Source organism: Schistocerca serialis, chromosome 10 (assembly GCF_023864345.2).
Source record: "Schistocerca serialis cubense isolate TAMUIC-IGC-003099 chromosome 10, iqSchSeri2.2, whole genome shotgun sequence".
In the NCBI taxonomy this organism is placed as follows: Eukaryota; Metazoa; Arthropoda; class Insecta; order Orthoptera; family Acrididae; genus Schistocerca; species Schistocerca serialis.
This window is the reverse complement of record NC_064647.1, coordinates 138,609,340-138,627,915: the sequence shown is the minus strand read 5'-3', so window position 1 is coordinate 138,627,915 and position 18,576 is coordinate 138,609,340. Positions and strand designations below refer to the sequence as shown.

General features: G+C 45.4%; 1 protein-coding gene across 2 annotated transcripts in view; it reads right to left on the bottom strand.

The window, feature by feature from the left end:
- LOC126424991 (uncharacterized) overlaps nucleotides 1-17,993 on the bottom strand; it is a 435,043-nt gene extending 417,050 nt beyond the window's left edge. Inside the window, exon 1 of one of the 2 annotated variants that reach the window (XM_050087888.1) lies at nucleotides 17,926-17,993. The gene's annotated coding sequence lies outside the window, so the exon portion shown is untranslated. The remainder of the gene's footprint in view (nucleotides 1-17,925) is intronic. The other variant, XM_050087889.1, reaches the window with a different exon arrangement.
- Between the last annotated feature and the right edge of the window lie 583 nt (nucleotides 17,994-18,576).

Sequence of the window (18,576 nt, the reverse complement as noted above, 5' to 3'; positions counted from 1 at the left end):
AGCAGTTCTGAACCGAATGCCGTGAAGTGTTTCCTTCAGTTTAGACATCGAACCCACGAGGGCTTAAGTCAGGGGAGTGCAGTAGGTGGTACAGCACTTAGCAGCCCCATCGGTCAAACAAACCAGTAACAGCTTGCACTGTACGTGGTTGAGCATTCTCCTGCAAAATGATGGTCAGGTCCTGCAGAAAGTGTGATCACTTCTGTCTCTATGCCGTTCATTTTTGGAACACAACCTACGACCAGCTTAGAGACAGTGCAAGCTGATTTGTTTGACTGATGGGGCTGTTAAGTGCTACACCACCTACTACACTCCCCTGACTTAAGCCCTCGTCAGTTCAACTCGATTTCAAAACTGAAGGAAACACTTCACGGCATTCGCTTCAGAACTGCTACAAATTCATCGGGCAATAGACTGTGCCGCTCGAACTGTCAACGTAACTGGCACTTTTAAGAGTATCCTACGACTTCCACATCGCTGGCAACGGGTTACTCACAATGCTGGTCACTACCTGAAGGTCATTAAAACTCTGAAATACGTATCTATTTTGTACGAGCTGTAAATAAAAAGTTGCCTCTATTGAAGTTCCAACACTCGTATTTAATATATAAATGGGAAACGTAATTACCGCAAACCTCGAAAAGCTCTTGACCGATTTACTTCAAATTTTTGCATCATACTCTAATGAACATTCGGACAGACACGGGATATGTATCTTTGTAATATATTACACATATGATAATGTTCGTAATAATAGAGGGGACCTGCTGTTACCAAAATATGTCGAAAAGCGTACTTGAGATTTTTACCCAATACTCTAATGAACATTCGGAAGGAAATGTATATCAAGAGGGGGCAGCAGGCGATTGGCAGAGAGATGAGTAGGAAGTTATGCACAGAAGGATGGTGGAGGAGGAGATATACGGAGAACGAGGGGGGATGATAAGATGAGCAGAGAGTGGGGGAAGACAAGGAATTTAGAATGTATTTTCAATTGCTACATATACATACCAACTGTGAAGCATTGCTGGGTTCGCTAGTCTTAAATAATCAAAATCGCGAGGATTGAGGTGGTGGGATGCCGTGACGCCTCAGCAGTGACTGGTGATTCTGGGAGGAAAAGCAGGCGCCTCCACGTGTCGAAAGCGCGCTCCAGCTGCTCTGTGGCTGGTTTGATTCACACAGCGGTGCGCGTTGAGTCGTTATGCATTCCGCGGTTAATGACTTCCCGGGCAGCCACCAATTACCTCCACGCTAATGAGACATTACATAAAACGCGCACTCGAACGAAGCACGGAGGCAGAGAAGCGTGCGTAGAGAACTGCTAGACTTGTTCCAGTCTAGTCGGCCATCACTGTGCGATGTTCTAGTCCTCAGTTCGAAGGTTGATTTGTACGCCAATAAGTCCTGTGCAAGTTTACTGATACCTACATAACTACTGAACCCTACATCCACTGTAACATCTTTGCTGTATTCAAAACAGTGCTCTCCGTCTGTACTACCATTACCCTCAACATCTCGTTCCATCGCTAAATTTTTCAGTTCTTTAAGGCTTACGGCGCGTTTTAAAAACCTATCCCTCCATTTAATCTCCCAGTCAATGGTTCAAATGGTTCAAATGGCTCTGAGCACTATACGACTTAGCTTCTGAGGTCATCTGTCGCCTAGAACTTAGAACTACTTAAACCTAACTAACCTAAGGACGTCATACACATCCATGCTCGAGGCAGGATTCGAAGCTGCGACCGTAGCAGCAGCACAGTTCCGGACTGAAGCGCCTAGAACCGCACGGCCACTCCGGTCGGCTCAGTCAAACTTCGTCGATTCTTCTTTTCCCGACTAAATTCATTTCCTTTTGGGCGCTAATCCGATATACCCATCTATTAGGTTGGTGCATAAGTTCGTCGCGTTTTTGTTTCCCATTTTGGTATTCCAGTTGCTATGGGTTATTTATCGACTGTCATTTTCTAGTCGCAATTCACTGAGTTCACAAACTGTCATTTTGTCATTTGGAAATGTGAGTGAAGCTTTTCGACGCTAGCCGGCCGGGGTGGCCGAGCGGTTCTAGGCGCTACAGTCTGGAACCGCGCGACCGCTACGGTCGCAGATTCGAATCCTGCCTCGGGCATGGATGTGTGTGCGTTTATTGCGTGGACCACGTGGCCTGTTTTTTTAATGGTGTGCGATATTTTATTTCATTAAATAACTATGTAGTTGGATGCTGTTTCTGTCGCCTTCAGTTAGCAAAGGGAGGGAAGTCCTGTGCACACCCTGTCTGCGAACTGCGTAAACTGTTAACTTCGTTCTGCGTACTTTAACTTTGTGTGTCGTATTTTCTGAGGTGGAAATTGCCAAAACGAGAGCAAAACTGCCCAAAAGCCACACTCAGGCTGCTCTGTGTAGTACCAGACCACGGTCATTGTTCCGCCGCGTCTCGCTCACCCCCTTGTCCAGCAATCCAGCGCCGTGCGTTTTACGCCTTACGAGCGGGTGTTAGTTGTATGCACAGAGCATGGACAAGAACATGGAAACAGCGAGAAATGCTAGCGTCTACATAAAAGCAGATCTTAATGAATCCTGCAAGTTGCACTGTTCTTTTTGACCCCGCCGCCACCTGTGCATTGTCCTCAAAGGTGTTTTTTTTGGTGCTTTAAGCGGCACCGCTTGGAAGATTACTGCACATAGAGGGAAAGCAGAAGAACGTCCGCTCAGTCATACCGCGGACGGAAGAGTGTGTTGAGTCATCGGGGCACAAGGTCATTAAAGAGGACTGTGGCGAAAAGTAATAGGACGACTGCCGTGAAAGTCACGGTAGAACTGGCAGTTGTGAACCCTGACAGAAGCAAAGCAACATGGAGGGAGCTCCATAACCAGGAAAATCCAGAGCGAGCTGGACTTCCAGAATTACTCATCAGTGATGTAAATACTCATAACAGGAAAATGTGGCGCCTAAGTCATAAGATCTAGACTGTGGAGTAACGGAAGAAAGTCGTTCGGTCGGATCATTCTTGTTGCACACTGTTTCCATCTTCTGTCAGAGTTCACGTGCCAATAGTGAAACATGGCGGGGATTCGGTGATGCTTTGGGCAGCCATGTCGTGGTATTCCATGAAGCCCATGGTGCAGAGTGCAAGGTCGCATTACTGCCAAGAGTTAAGTAACCATCTACATCTACATGGATACTTTGGAGGTTAGTCGCCAGCAGTGATGGAAGTACTGTTGTGCAGTTGGAGGTGAACAGCCAGCAGTGATGGATGTTAGATGTGAGAGGTTAGCATTGACGGAGGGTAGAGGTCTGAAGTGTTAGCGTGTGCTAACGATCTGGAAGTATCCCACTCGGAGATTGCAAATTATTCATGATTACATATCTTTGTGCTAGATCTCAATGACGATTTATATTCGTGTCTGAACTGGATGTCACATTATTAAGTTAAAAAAATATAGTATTTGGTTTGCAACAAAATCTTTCCTTTCTAACCACATGCCTATTAGTAGTTGGTGGGTTTAATAGTTAGAATCTCTCATTTAGCTGGTAGTATTGACACTCGCTGTATTGCAGTAGTTCGCGTAATGAAGATTTTTGTGAGGTAAGTGCTTAATGAAATGTGTAAGTTATTATTAGGATTTCTTTTTAGGCAGGGCCATTCTTTTGAGTTAATTTGGTAGCAGTCAGATCGCGTTACCGTTGTGTATTGAGAGTAAATAATGAATACGAAAAGCTTGAGTTCTGTTTGCCAGGGCAAATTCAGTAGGTCAGTGTTGTAAGGATAAAGACTAGCAAAGAGACACTTGCATTCAATTTCACTCAGCAGTTTAAGCAAATATTTTATTAAGAATTTTCACTACATCTACAGCTACTTTGATACTCTTCAAATAACATTTAAGTGCCTGGCAGAGGGTTCATCGAACCACCTTCACATTCTCTATTATTCCAATCTCGTATAGCATGTGGAAAAAACGAACACCTATATCTTTCTGTACGAGCTCTGATTTCCCATATTTTATCGTGATGGTCGTTTCTCCCTATGTAGGTCGGTGTCAACAAAATATCTTCGCAATCGGAGGAGAAAGTTGGTGATTGGAATTTCGTGAGAAGATTGCCACGCAACCAAAAACGTCTTTCTTTTAATGATGTCCAGCCCAAATCCTGCATCATTTCATTGACACACTCTCCCATATTTTGCGATAATACAAAATGTGCTGCCCTTCTTTGAACTTTTTCGATTTACTCCGTCAGTCCTATCTGGTTAGGATCCCACACCGCGCAGCAATATTCTAAAAGAGGACGGACAAGCGTAACGTAGGCAGTCTCCTTAGTAGAACTGTTACATTTTCTAAGTTTCCTGCCAATAAAACGCAGTCTTTGGTTATCCTTCCCCATAACATTTTTTGTGTGTTCCTTCCAATTTACGTTTTTCGTAATTGTAATTCCTAGATGTTTAGTTGACTGTTTTATCGTGTAATCGAATTTTAATGGATTCCTTTTCGCACTCATGTGGACGACGTCACACTTTTCGTAATTTAGGGTCAACTGCCAATTTTCTCACCATTCAGATATCTTTTCTAAATCGTTTTGCAGTTTGTTTTGATCTTCTGAAGACTTTACTAGTCGATAAACGACAGCGTCATTTGCAAACAACCTAAGGGAGCTGCTCCCAAATCGTTTATATAGATAAGGAACAGCAATGGGCCTTGGGGAATGGCAGAAATCACTTCTGTTTTACTCCGATGACTTTCCGTCAATTACTACGAACTGTGACCTCTCTGACAGGAAATCACGAATCCAGTCACGTAACTGAGACGATATTCCATATGCACGCAATTTCACTACAAGCAGCTTGTGTGGTACAGCCTCAAAAGCCTTCCGGAAATTCAAAAATACGGAATCAATTTGAAATCCCTTGTCAATAGACTCAACATTTCATGCGAATAAAGAGCTAGTTGTGTTTCACAGTAACGATGTTTTCTAAACCCATGTTGACTGTGTGTCAATAGACAGTTTTGTGTGTTCAAATGTGTGTGAAATCTTATCGGACTTAACTGCTAATATCATCAGTCCCTAAGCTTACACACTACTTAACCTAAATTATCCTAAGGACGACACACACACCCATGCCCGAGGGAGGACTCGAATCTCCGACGGGATCAGCAACACAGTCAATGACTGCAGCGCCTGAGACCGCTCGGCTAATCCCGCGCGGCAATAGACCGTTTTCTTCGAGGTAATTCATAATGTTTGAACACAATATATTTTCCAAAACCCTGCTGCATATCGACGCTCACGATATGGGCCTGTAATTTAATGGATTGCTCCTACTACCTTTCTTGAATATTGGTGTGACCTGTGCAACTTCCCAGTTTTTGGGTATGGATTTTTCATCGAGCGTACGGTTGTAGCCGATTGCTAAGTATGGAGCTAATGCAAGAATGATGTAAAATTCCCTTGAAAATCATACGGGACCGATTGCAGATCTCTGGTACAGAGCCGAGTAGAGAGTCTGAATCAGAGGTGCAGACAATTATGCAAGTGTGTAGGCTGCAGATTCCTCGACTTGCGCCCAAGGGTGGTTGGGTTTCGGGCTCCGCTGAATAGGTCAGGTGTCCAGTATATGCAGGATGCTACACGGGTAGCAGGGGCTGTGTGGCGTGGAGTGGGCGGTTTCTTAGCTTAGAGGGTCTCGGGAAAACACAAGAAGGGCTTCAGTCACAAAGGGTGCACGCCGAACACAGGAAGAATGTAGGTACAGGAACAATCGGAATAACAGTTGTAAACTGCCGTAGCTGGGAAAGTACCAGAGCTCCAAGCGCTAATAGAAAGCATTGAAACTCATATCCTTAGAGGCCTTGAACGCTGACTAAAGCCGGATATAAGCTCAGCCAAAATATTTGCAAAGAACCTGACGGTGTTCCGAAAGGATAGCCTAAGGACCGTTGGCGGTGGCGTGTTAGTTGCTGTCAGAAGTGGTTTAACTTGTCGCGAAATGGAGGTAGATACATACTGCGAGTTAGTATGGGCAGAGGTCATTGTTGGCAACCGGAATAAAATAATAACTGGATCCTTTTAACGACCTTCCCATTCAGATGATACAGTTGCTGGAAGGTTCAAAGAAAACTTGAGTTTGATTTCAAACACGTACCCGACTCACACAATTATAGTTGGTGCTGGCTTTCACTTCCCCTCGATGTGTTCGCAAAATACATGTTTACTTCCGGAGTTGCGCATAAAATATTATCCGAAATAGTGCTAAACGCATTCTCTGAAAATTATTTCGAGCAGGTGGTTCACGAGCCCACACGAATAGCAAACGCTTGTGAAAACACACTTGACTTTTAGAAACAAACAATCCTGAGTTAATAACGAGCATCAAAACCGATACAGGGATTAGCGAACACAGGGTCGTTGTAGCGAGATTGAATATTGTAACCCCCAAATCCTCCAAAAAATAAACGAAAAATATAACTATTCAAAACAGCAGATAAAAATTCACTTGACGCTTTCCTTCTTGGTACACAAAACTGGTTATAACACTGTTGCAGAAGCAACGAAACAAACATGCCAAATTTAAACAGGGGCAAAATCTCTAAGATTGTCGATCTTTTACAGAAGCCCGAAATTTAGCGCGGACTTCAATGCGAAATAATTATAATAGTTTCCACAACGAAACTTTGTCTCGAAACCTGGAAGAAAATCCAAAGAAATTCTGGTCGTATGTGAAGTATGTTAGCGGCAAGAAACAATCAGTGCCTTCGCGATAGCAATGGAGATACTATCGAAGACAGTGCTGCCAAAGCACACAGCCTTCCGAAATTCCTTCACAAAAGATGTAAATATTCCAGAAATCGAATCAAGAACAGCTGCCAACATGAGTAACGTAGAAGTAAATATCTTAGAAGTAGTAAAATGTAAATGTCGTGTGACTAAGGCCTCCCGTCGGGTAGACCGTTCGCCTGGTGCAAGTCTTACGATTTGACACCACTTTGGCGACTTGCGAGTCGATGGAGAAGAAATCAAGGTGATTAGGACAACACAACACCCAGTCTATAAGCGGAGAAAATCTCCAATCCAGCCGGAAAGCGAACCCCGGCCGTTAGAATTGACATTCTCTCGCGCTGACCACTCAGCCACCGGGAACGGACTTCGGAGTAATGATACAACTTTAGTCACTTAATAAAAGCAAGTCTTCTGATCCACACTGTACACCAATTAGGTTCCTTTCAGTGTATGCTGATGCATTGGCTCCATACTTAACAAGCCATTCGCTCTATGAAAGATCCGTACCCAAAGACTGGAAAGTTGCACAGATCACACCAACATTCAAGAAAGGTAGTAGGAGTAACCCTCTAAATTACAGGACGTATCATTAACGTCGATGTGCGAAAGGATTTTGGAACATATATTGTGCTCGAACATTATGAATTACCTCGAAGAAAATGGCCTATTGAAACACAGTCAACATGGGTTTAGGAAACATAGTTCCTGTGAAACACAACTAGCTCTTTATTCACATGAAGTGCTGAGTGCTATTGACAAGGGATTTCAGATCGATTCCGTATTTCTGGATTTCCGGGAGGCTTTTGACACTGTACCACACAAGCGGCTTGTAGTGAAATAGCGTGGTTATGGAATATCGCCTCAGTTATGTGACTAGATTATTGATTTCCTGTCAGAGACGTCACAATTCGTAGTAATTGAAGGAAAGTCTTCGAGTAAGACAGAAGCGATTTATGGCGTTCCCCAAGGTAGTGTTATTGGCCCTTTGCTGTTTCTTATCTACATAAACGACAGGGGAGGCAATCTGAGGAGCCGTCTTACGTTGTTTGCAGATAACGCTGTCGATTATCGACTAGTAAAGTCATCAGAAGACCACAATAAATTGCAAAACGATTTAGAAAAGTTATCTGCTTGGTGAGAAAATTGGCAATTGACGCTAAATAACGAAAAGTGTGAAGTCATCCACATGCGTGCTGAAAGGAATCCGTTAAACTTGGGTTACACTATAAATCAGTCAAATCTTAAGGCCGTAAACTCAACTAAATATTTAGGAATTACAATTACGAACAACTTAAATTGGAAGGAACACAAAGAAAATGTTGTAGGGAAGGCTAACAAAAGACCGAGTTTTATTGGTAGGAAACCAGGAAAATGTAAAAGCTCTGCTAAGGAGACTTCCTACACTACGCTTGTCTGTCCTCTTTTAGAATACTGCCGGGAGGTGTGGGATCCTTACCAGATAGGACTGATGGAATACATCGAAAAGTCCAAAGAAAGACAGCACGTTTTGTATTATCGCGAAATATGCGAGAGAGTATCATAGAAATGATACAGGATTTGGGCTGCACATCTTTAAAAGAAAGACGTTTTTCGTTGCGACGTAATCTTCTCGCGAAATTACAATCATCAAAATTCTTCTCCGAAAGCGAAAATATTTTGTTGACACCGACCTACACAGGGAGAAATGATTACCATGGTAAAATAAGGGAAATCAGAGCTCGTACGAAAAGATGTAGGTTTTGGCTGCGAGTGAAGTACACTAAGAGAATAATAGAGAATTGTGAAGGTGGTTCGATGAACCCTCTGCCATGCACTTAAATGTGATTTGCAGAGTATCCATGTAGATGTAATTGTAGATATTTATCGCGTCCGAGACCACTGGAAGCTGCTTTACATCCTAATGGATTTACTGTATCGTTTATGTGTAGTATTGTGTTGTCATCAAAATGGATATACTGTACCGTTTTTTATGTAGTATTGTGTTGTTTTTCCATACATTTGTTCACTTCCTGTGTATAATGTTTCGTGACACGTTTCCGCTTTACAATTTTTTCGTTACTGTTAGATAAGAATCAATGTTTAGGAGCGCAGTTTGTCAAACTGAGATTAGTGTTTAGTTCAATTTACGATTTTTTGGGACCTTCTTATAGCGCATGTGTCGCCTTAGTTTCGTGTGATTACTGTTTTTGGCGTTGCATATTTTGGTGTGTGCTTTCCAGTCGCAGAAAGCAAATATGATTTTTGAGGTAGCTTCCCCAACTGCGGAATACTGATTTGAGCCAATCTGCGGCTGGGATGTTTTCTTTATTTGTCTACTACACTACATTTTCAATTTCGGACCTGTTTCAAGTATCTATACATAAATTCATCGGTTGTAAATTACGCCACACTAATCTAAGCACAAGTTATATTTGGATAGCGTCCTCTATCATTTTGGCTGCGAGTGAAGTACACTAAGAGCCACAGAAACTAGCAAAACTGACTAATAGCGTGTAGGGTTCCCATGAGGACGCAGAAGTGCCGCAGCACGACGAGGCATGTCTGAATTAGTGCTGGAGGGAACTGACATCATGAATCCTGCAGGGCTATCCGTGAATCCATAAGAGGAGGGTGGAGGTCTCTTCTGAACAGCACGTTGCAAGGAATATGGTCAATAATGTTCATATCTGGGGAATTTGGTGGGCAGCAGAAGTACTTAAACTCAGAAGAGTGTTTCTGGAGCCACTCTGTAGCAATTCTCGTTGCATGCGTTGTCCTGCTGGAATTGCCCAAGTCCGTCGAAATGCACAATGGACATTAATGGATGAAGGTGATCGGACAGGATGCTTACGTACGTATAACCTGTTAGAGTCGTATCCAGACCTATGTGGGGTCCCATATCACTCCAACTGCATACATCCCATACCATTACAGAGCCTCCACCAGCTCGAACAGTCGCCTGCTGACAGGCACAGTCGATGGGTTTATGAGGTTGTCTCCATACCCGTACACTTCCATCCGCTGGATACAATTTGAAATGAGACCCGTCCGACCAGGCAACATGTTTCCAGTCATTAACAGTCCAATATCGGTGTTGAAGGGCCCAGGCGAGGCATAAAGCTTTGTTTTGTGCAGCCGTCAAGGGTACACGAGAGGGCCTTCTGCTCCGGAAGCCCATATCGATGATGTTTCGTTCAATGGTTCGCATGCTGACTCTTGTTGATGGCCCAGCATTGAAATCTGGAACAATATGCGGAAGGGTTACCCTTCTGTCACGCTGTCGTTGTTGCCGTTCTTGAGGGACCTTTTTGCGGCTGCAGCGATGTAGGTGATTTGATGTTTAACCGGATTGCTGATACTCAGGGTACACTCGTGTAATGATTGGTTGGTTGGTTTTAGGGTTTGATGGGGGCTAAACATCGAGGTCATCAGTCCCCAAAACAGACGTACTTGTAAAAGGCCTATACAGTAAAAGTGTAACCTCTGCACCCAGAGGGAGGGAACACCGATGGGTACAGAGCTAAAATGAACACTGCAATAACACAAAATAGAGGACACTTAAAAGGAGCAGAGCAAATAGTTGACTAGAGTCAAACAGACTACAGCGGTTGATGGATCAGGTGAAAGGTGAACCACTCAACTACAAACGAAGGACCTCCACCTGGAAACCGTTGATAGAGGTACCAACACAACTCGTTACCATAAAAGACACTATTTTCGTATCCACGTCACAATTAACAGTCGCTGGAGTGGGTGTAGCCTGAGAAATCGTGCGAGAGCGCCCACACTAGGGCGAGTGATAAAACCCAGCTGCACGGATGAAACGTAAAACTGAGTCAGCTATAGACGCATCGTCACCGAGAATTAAAGGAAGTGGAGCTGGTAAATGAAAGGACTGCCGCAAGGGGGCTAAAAGGGGGCAGTCCATCAGAAGATGGACCACTGTCAGCCCTGCATCACAGCGACACTTGGGCAGGTTCTCACGGCGAAGGAGATAGCTGTGGGTCAACCGCGTGTGTCCGATTCGGAGACGGCAGAGAACCACTGAGTCCCTACGCGTGCTCCTCAAGTATGAGTTCCATACGGCCGTGGAGGACTTTACCACGTGGAGCTTATTTGGCGTTGTTTATATGAGGAGAAAACATTCACAATGACCCTCAGAAGAGAAGGCAAATTTGATCGTGATTTTGAGTGATATACCTATAAATTTAGACGTGCTATAAACTTGGAATAATAACTTATCCTTTAATTTTGTCGCTGCTTCAGGGTGAAACGTTGACAACATCCAAAAGTGAGGGTGCAGGAAAGTTGTCCACTCGTGAGCTTTCGCTCTCCCTTCGCCCGCTCGTCTCCTTCACCTCTGATGGAGACAGTGACACCGATTTCTGCCACAGTCTAAACCTGATATCAATCGAGATACTCCTTCCTCTCCAACGGAATTTTTCAATCTTTGTTCGAAGACTATCGTTTATTGTTGCAAATAATGACAACAAAAAAACCAGAGGTTCGGTTATTTCAGAAACCGGTTATTTTGGCCGGTTTTAACAGTCAGGTTAAGCTGGAGATGAAACTAAGCGGAACAGCCGAAAACCGGTTGTTTGAGGTATAACCGCCATCCCTAGTCTTCGTAAATTATCACACGTTCTTTAACTGTCCTCGCATTTAACTATCAGGCAAACACAGAACAAGATGGCGTAACGATAAGACACTGAACACCCATTGGGAAAGATGGAGATTGAAATTCGCTTCTGGACATCCAAAATTGTAGTCTTTCTACATAGAACGAATGCTCGGATGGTTCCTTTAGAAACGGGACGGTCGATTTCCCTCCGATCCATCTCCGTTCCAGCCTAGAATTCCGTCTCTAATCACCCTGTTGTCACCGGCCGGTTAACTTACTCTCGCTTTTCCTGAGAAAACATACTCATGATCGCACTTGATATATAAGTTACTATGCATGTTAATATTATGACAGTGAACTGTAGTAACTATTTCATCCATAGTACTATCCGCTACAACATATTTTCGTGTTTGTCCATGTACCTGTTGGTTCTAAATATCGGTGATATATTCATTACATAATTACTAAGCTGTAGGTTACAGCTCTTTAACAGCAACAACATTTTTTTTTCCAATTGAGTTCCACAATACAGTATTAAATACAGCCGAGCGGTTCTAGGCGCTACAGTCCGGAACGGCGCTGCTGCTACGGTCGCAGGTTCGAATCCCGCCTCGGGCATGGATGTGTGTGATGCCCTTAGGTTAGTTATGTTTAAGTAGTTCTAAGTGTAGGGGACTTATGACCTAAGATGTTAAGTCCCGTAGTGCTTGGACCCATTTGAATTTTTAAGTTCACGGACTAAATTTCAAAGATCGTCGGGGAATATTACCTGCGTAATTTGGCATCGCGTACCACTGGTTTCCAGCGGCTCGTTAAACAGTAATAATGTAATAGTGATTTATTCGATCTATTGTATCAGTTACCTCTCGAAAAATACCCTCACAATAGTGGGGAAAGTTTGTGATATCCAATCACCAAAACGTACAACGCAAACCACACAGTATACATAGATACTAAACTACTATGATATGTCTACTACCATCGCATCCGGAATATTTCGGCTTAGGGTCTTTGGGCCGGTCTTAATTCAGGTTCACACTGCCCAGCTCACCATCAGGAAACCTATCTGCACTGCTGTGTACCATTCTTAATGTACGACTACGCGCTCCAGTCACATTAACGTGGCCACCCTATGTTCTACGTCACTGTGCAATAACTACTTACAGATGGCAGCACTTTCAGCATCATCGTTCGTGAAAGTGGCTAGACTGGACTGTGTAAAGATTGGGACTTCGTGCCGCCGCTGATGACTCCGCAGTTGAGCCCCCCCTCAAACGAAACATCATCAGTTATCATCATCCAGCTGAACATCGGGGGACGCGGAAAACAGTGCAGCAGAGCGATTAATCTGACGTTCAAAAGGGCGCGATCAGTGGCTTCCGGGCTAAGGGTAAAAGCTTTTCCGAAACGGCTAAGTTTGTAAACTGTTCGCCTCCCAGCGTGCTTACAGCATATCGTGCAAGGCAAAATGGCGCTTTCCAAAATCGGCGCCGAGGGGGTTGGGTTGGGTTGTTTTGGTGGAGGAGACCAGACAGCTAGGTCATCGGTCTCATCGGATTACGGAAGGACGGGGAAGGAAGTCGGCCGGGCCCTTTGAAAGGAACCATCCCGGCATTTTCCTGGAGCGACTTACGGAAATCATGGCAATCCTAAATCAGGATTGCCGGATTCGGGATTGAACCGTCGACCTCCCGAATGTGAGCCCAATGTGCTAACCACTGCGCCCCCTCGCTCGGTCCGGCACCTAGGAAACTGTGGTACACTGAGGGCCATAGATGATAAGAGTGAACGACGGTTACGATGATGTGTCCTCGCGAACAACTGTTGAGCAGTTGACCATCCAGATGAGCCCAGGAGTAACCAATAGTGTCCTGTCAATGACCGTTCAGTGAACATTGGCTACGTACGAGCCTCCACAGATGGCGCATGGTTCATTCGCAGATGCTGACAGTCACTCGTCGGCGATGAAGGCTGGAATTTGAAGGCAAATAGAGAATTAAACGTCCATTGAGCGGCGGCAGGTTGCCTTTACAGATGAATCACTTTTCTCCTCCAACCCACAGATGGCCGTTAGCATGCATGGTCCTCCAGCAGTCATCGTAAGGTTTCAGGCCGGACGAGGGTGCGTTATGGTCTGGGAAATGTTTTCATGCCATTTCCTGGGTGATCCCGTCATTCTGAAAGCCACAGTGGTTCAACAGAAGTATGAATCTATGATTGCAGACCATTTCCACCCGTACATACAGTTTTCTTACCCTCGGCACGATGGCATCTACCAACAGGATGACGCAACGTGTCACACAGCTCGCAGTGTACTTGCGTGGTAGAAGAGCACCAGACTGAGTTCGCCTTACTGCCTTGGCCTCCACACTCCCAGGATTTAAAGCGAATCGAGACTCCGTGAGACCACCTCGATCGGGCTGTTCACACTGTGGATCCCCAACCGAGAAACCTAGCGCAGCTGCCCACAGCACTGGAGTTGGTACGGCTCCACATGCTTGTCAGTTCCTTCCAGAGCCTCACTGACGGGATTACCGAAGTGTCCGGTTCCACCTGTCTGCTTTCACTCACGACGTCATCAATATGACGGAAATAGCTATTCTAAGCGTCTCCAACATGGCGCCTATGACGTCACTACATACAGGCGGCAACAAACACGAAAATACGTACAAATAAGACAATAACATCTCCCTCCAAAAATACAGTCAAACTAATGGGGCAACCGCTTGAAATTTGGGGTTTTAGGAAGGGGACAAGCTAAATATAGCAGTAAAAAAAAGACACACCACGATCCCAAAACACAAAAATGACGAACAAAAAACATTACAGAATCTACAAGACTATTGATACGAAAAAACTTCCACCTACAACTAGGAAAAACGAAACCAAAACCACAACACCTCAAAAATTCAAGAGCCAAACATCCCTACGTAAATTAAAACACGTTCAATACACAATAAATACACAAAAAACACAACAAGACGACATCTGCAGACACATCCAACTCATAAACTCCACGTCGTCATGACGTCACACACAACACGACCCTTACGTCATGGTCAAAGCACACAGGTGGAATCGGTCGCTTCCGTTGACCCTTACTGACTTTTTGCCGCACGTCTACACTGCAAAAGCTGATTAATCAGGGTTTTCACAGGTGACTGGAAAGTACACTCCTGGAAATGGAAAAAAGAACACATTGACACCGGTGTGTCAGACCCACCATACTTGCTCCGGACACTGCGAGAGGGCTGTACAAGCAGTGATCACACGCACGGCACAGCGGACACACCAGGAACCGCGGTGTTGGCCGTCGAATGGCGCTAGCTGCGCAGCATTTGTGCACCGCCGCCGTCAGTGTCAGCCAGTTTGCCGTGACATACGGAGCTCCATCGCAGTCTTTAACACTGGTAGCATGCCGCGACAGCGTGGACGTGAACCGTATGTGCAGTTGACGGACTTTGAGCGAGGGCGTATAGTGGGCATGCGGGAGGCCGGGTGGACGTACCGCCGAATTGCTCAACACGTGGGGCCTGAGGTCTCCACAGTACATCGATGTTGTCGCCAGTGGTCGGCGGAAGGTGCACGTGCCCGTCGACCTGGGACCGGACCGCAGCGACGCACGGATGCACGCCAAGACCGTAGGATCCTACGCAGTGCCGTAGGGGACCGCACCGCCACTTCCCGGCAAATTAGGGACACTGTTGCTCCTGGGGTATCGGCGAGGACCATTCGCAACTGTCTCCATGAAGCTGGGCTACGGTCCCGCACACCGTTAGGCCGTCTTCCGCTCACGCCCCAACATCGTGCAGCCCGCCTCCAGTGGTGTCGCGACAGGCGTGAATGGAGGGACGAATGGAGACGTGTCGTGTTCAGCGATGAGAGTCGCTTCTGCCTTGGTGCCAATGATGGTCGTATGCGTGTTTGGCGCCGTGCAGGTGAGCGCCACAATCAGGACTGCATACGACCGAGGCACACAGGGCCAACACCCGGCATCATGGTGTGGGGAGCGATCTCCTACACTGGCCGTACACCACTGGTGATCGTCGAGGGGACACTGAATAGTACACGGTACATCCAAACCGTCATCGAACCCATCGTTCTACCATTCCTAGACCGGCAAGGGAACTTGCTGTTCCAACAGGACAATGCACGTCCGCATGTATCCCGTGCCACCCAACGTGCTCTAGAAGGTGTAAGTCAACTACCCTGGCCAGCAAGATCTCCGGATCTGTCCCCCATTGAGCATGTTTGGGACTGGATGAAGCGTCGTCTCACGCGGTCTGCACGTCCAGCACGAACGCTGGTCCAACTGAGGCGCCAGGTGGAAATGGCATGGCAAGCCGTTCCACAGGACTACATCCAGCATCTCTACGATCGTCTCCATGGGAGAATAGCAGCCTGCATTGCTGCGAAAGGTGGATATACACTGTACTAGTGCCGACATTGTGCATGCTCTGTTGCCTGTGTCTATGTGCCTGTGGTTCTGTCAGTGTGATCATGTGATGTATCTGACCCCAGGAATGTGTCAATAAAGTTTCCCCTTCCTGGGACAATGAATTCACGGTGTTCTTATTTCAATTTCCAGGAGTGTATAATACTGCCCCGAAGAAAACCCAACACAGAACCGAACAGTGCTGGATCCAAGCTCGAAAGCTAAGAATAAAGATGGTATTGCCATTGTCAACAGCACACGGCGTGAGCGAATGGCACAAATTTGTTCACAAACAAGACAGGGAGCGCACATCGTCGACAGATGGATTACTGTGCAGTTAGTTTCGATGCGGCACACTACAAAAATAAACGAAGGTAAGAAATCAAACGAAACGCAATTACTATGTAACGAACCTCTGGGAATCACCGGTCCCTTATACCGAAATACTCAAAAACCTCCGAAATTTTGTCAGAGTAGGGGTTCACCTTGTAGATTACGACTGCACTACAAAAGTTTATAGCTACTAAATTATAAGTGTAGAAAAAATTAATAGCACACAGATATCATATGTGGCGTCAAGTAAAATTTGTGACTGGATTGAGGACGTTTTGGTAGGAATGACACAGAATGTTATCTTGGATGGAGATTCATCGTCAGATGTAGAAGTAACTTCGGGTGTGCCTCAGGGAAGTTTGTTGGGGCCCTTGCTGTTCATGTTGTGCATTAGTTACATTGCGAACAATATTAATAGTAATCTCAGGCTTTTTGCAGGTGATGCAGTTATCTGAAACGAAGTACTGTCTGAAATGAACTGCATAAATATTCAGCCTGATCTTGATAAGTTTTCAAAGTGGTGTAAAGATTGACAACTTGCCTTAAATGTTTAGAAACGTAAAACTGTGCGCTTCACAAAAAGAAAAAGAAAGTAGTATCCTGTGACAGCAGTACCGAGTTCCTGTTGGAATCGGCCATCTCTTCCAAATAACTTGAGCATATCACGGAATCATCGTATAGTCTCAGTTGTGGGCAAAGTAGGAGGTAAACTTGCGTTTACGGGACTAGTGTAGCAGGGGATACAACCCGTCGGCTTTGGACATTGACGTCACAAGTCGCCAATCGAGAAGCGATTCTTCTTAGTGTTGTAGCTCCCTTCAGTGGCTGATAAGTGTTTTTTGGCTTTTAAAAAAAAAATCTCACGAGATAGAATAAACAGATCCACTTTATTAAGCAATCAGTAAAAAAACCAAACTGAAACATAACAGCAAAAGCGAAAATGGTAAACTGCTATCTGGCGACTTGTGACGTCATTGTCCAAAGCCGACGGGTTGTATCCCCTGCTACACTAGACCCGCGTTTACTGGTAGAATACTGGCGAAACACAATGAGAGACTGCTTAGAAATCACTCGTGCGACCAGTCGCAGAATGTTCAAATGTGTGGAACAGTCGCAGAATGTTCAAATGTGTGGAACGTGTACCAAACAAGGCTAACATGGGATATCGAGTGGTATACAGAGACGGGCAGCCCGGATTGCCACAAGTTTGATTCGTGGGAGAGGTCACAGAGATGCTGAAAAAACTGAATTGGCAGACTGTTTCAGCAGACGTAAACTATCCCGAGAAAATCTGCTAACAAAGTTTCAAGAACCGACTATAAATGACGGCTAGGAACATATTACAACCCCCTACGTATCGCTCACATGCAGTAATTATAGCAAGCACAGAGGAAGTCAAAGAATTATTCTTCCCGCGTTCTAGACGTGAGTGGAACCGAAAGAATTCCTAGTAACGGGTACAATTGTACGTACTGTCTGCTATGCACTTCACGGTGGTTTGCAGAGTACAGATATAGATGTCGAGATACGAAAGTGATCTAATTGGCACCTACCGAAAATAATGTCAAATTGCTATTGGGACAATAAAGCACGATTCATTTCACATAATAAGGCAACCGATTCCCACCAAACTATGTGAGTGTTTCTGAAAAACGAATTTCAGATTTGAGTAAAAGGTAGGCAATAAAATATGGTTCCCGGGCAGATATCTTCCATAAGACATCTTCAGAACTGAGCTTGGGCGCCTAGCGGTGCGAGCAAGTGGAGCGCAGACGAGGTACTCACGAGAAAAACTCCGTCGGCAGGCCGCGGCAGCGACTGAATCGGTCCTCTCAACACGGAAGTCACAGACAAACTGACGGGCAGGCGGCGGCGCGCTCACGACGCGACGGCAGCGCTCCTAGCGGCGGTCGCGAGAACCGCAGGGAAGCTGCGTGTGCCGGGCCGTGTCAACAAATGCACGGCGTAAGCGCGGACGGCCCGAGTGCCGTTACAGCGCCTACTGCCTTTACAGCTGCTCCGAATATTTTCGTTGCAATGGGTTCGACAGCCATGAGAAATTTTGTTAGTGATCTCAGTTTGCCGCACTGGCTGTTATTGTTGGCATTAAACCACCCTTTTATTACGACACGTCGCCAAGTTTATTTCGACTACGCGTCAGAAGGTTCCCCGGGAAGCTCTTGCACATCCTCCGCGATTACGCATGGTAAATGTGGGGGAAGACAGTAAGCATGGAAATGGTCCGAAGAAAACGAAAATGGCCTGAAGAAAGACTTTCGTGGTCGTCTATGTATTTCGGACGAAGAGGTGCATACCTCGGTTAAATCGTGGTTCCGTAGGCAACGTCAAACATTTGTCCCTGAGGCACTGACCGTCTTTTCTCAGAGTGGAATAAATCTATTAAAGTTATAGCGGTTGATTTTGAAATAATAAACA